Source organism: Notothenia coriiceps, unplaced genomic scaffold (genome assembly GCF_000735185.1).
Source record: "Notothenia coriiceps isolate Sejong01 unplaced genomic scaffold, NC01 NC01_scaffold00026424, whole genome shotgun sequence".
In the NCBI taxonomy this organism is placed as follows: Eukaryota; Metazoa; Chordata; class Actinopteri; order Perciformes; family Nototheniidae; genus Notothenia; species Notothenia coriiceps.
Window position 1 is genome coordinate 3,430,500 of NW_011359125.1, and position 1,743 is coordinate 3,432,242.

General features: G+C 41.0%; 1 long non-coding RNA gene across 1 annotated transcript in view; it reads left to right on the plus strand.

The window, feature by feature from the left end:
* LOC104957094 (uncharacterized) overlaps positions 1-1,430 on the plus strand; it is a 16,350-nt gene extending 14,920 nt beyond the window's left edge. Inside the window, exon 3 of the long non-coding RNA XR_799639.1 lies at positions 1,421-1,430. This is a non-coding gene — a long non-coding RNA (uncharacterized lncRNA). The remainder of the gene's footprint in view (positions 1-1,420) is intronic.
* Positions 1,431-1,743: the final 313 nt, after the last annotated feature.

Genomic DNA, 1,743 nt, shown 5'->3' on the forward strand with positions numbered 1-1,743 from the left:
TGTATTGTTGTATTTGTATTGAGTTGTGTAACTGGCTCGGTGTTGTTTTCCGTGACAAACGTTTATGTAATTAGTGATAAGAATCTATTGTGTGTTATAAACTTTTGTGGAACTTATGTTTGTTTGGTTACGTACGTCCTTACCTGGACAGGACTGAATGTTTCGATTGCACTTCTGTAAACTATTCGAACGGCTCTTAATCGAATTGAACGGCAAATTTTGCCACGACTTGCAGCCTGGACAGTTTGAACCGATCCCAATTTGTATTATTACTGTTTATACACTAATTAACGAAAGAACAGAAACCAATGTTACAGGTGACCCCCCTGCACTGAAGGTACCAAGGCGTTTCCCGCATCGATCGCGACTCCTGAGTATTTAGTGACGTCCTCGGTTAACCCTGCCTAACGCTTGTGTCGTGGACGAAGTACAATTTCCCCCCTGACCAAATGATTACTAATAGGAACCAAGAGGTTGGACCCAAACCGTTCAGTATTATATCCAGAACCAAAAAGTAACATCGTCCAGTCAGACAGCTCAATTGCTGGATTCACAATGTCAACTAGAGTACAAAGAAACTTCGTAAACAGCCAACTGGAGAAAATATCCGGTCAATAATCTGGTTACTAACCCAGTACTACACAAGACACCTGAAAACCCATGTATTTTTGACAAAAATAAATTTCGTGAGGACACACGACAACAACAATGAGTGACAAATAGTAGTAGTTAAGTAAGACTTAACTTAGACAATGTAATGCTCGATTTCGGTCCTGTCTTTTATCCAGCAAGACCGAGCACTTTGGAGAGCTTTACACTCTTCAAACACTTGTTCTTTCTGTTACTCATTATCTTGGACTTGTGAATAAGTTACCAGATTCATCTATGGCGGGTCACTATGCTCGTCCAACGCCCGCTATAGGGAGACGCCTCGGGACCAAGTTTCGACCTTACTCATATATTAAAATTAGTAACCGGAGAAAGTTGAGAATTATGAAATGTATTGATATTGTTCAGGAGACGGCCGGGTTTTTTTACTAGGTCGTGAGAGATCACGAGAAGAGTTAATTGGGTTATGTGTGATAATAGTTAGAAATTAACGTTTATCTTTGTACTTAAAAGGTCAGAATCACACACACACGGTAATGAGCTTATAAAAGTTCCGTTTCTATGCGAAATATTTGCGCGTGACGTCGAACCGTGAAGCGGTCCTCGCTCCTAGCGTACATTTCGACTTTGAAGTTCTTTTACATTGATGAAACGGCTGTCGTTAACAGATGTTTAGTAAGGTTTTCATGTTTATTCACGTCATGACAGGTCTGTCTATTTATGTCATTCATCTCTAGTTAAGTCCCTGTGTTTCATGTTGTGTCCCCTTTTCCATTTCCTGTTTCATTTTCCCTCTTGTTTCTCATTTAAGGCCCTGTTACTTCCTCCCTTTGTGTGTTTTCCTGCCATCGTCAGCGTCTGCCCCACCCCTGATTGTTTCCACCTGTTCCCACTCACCTCATGTTTAAATAGTCCTGTCTCCCCCCTGTCCTGTGTCAGTTAATGTTTGTTCCCACGTGTGGTCGTGCCAGGCCTCAGCAAAGAGAGGATCGTTTCCAGTCTTGTCAGGTTTTGTTGTTTTGTTAGTTTAAGTTTATTTTAGAGGGATTTTCTGTTCAATGACATTAAAAACAAAAATGTTTGTTACATTCAAGACTGTGTCCCTGGGTCGTGCATTTGGGTTCTCCAGTTTGT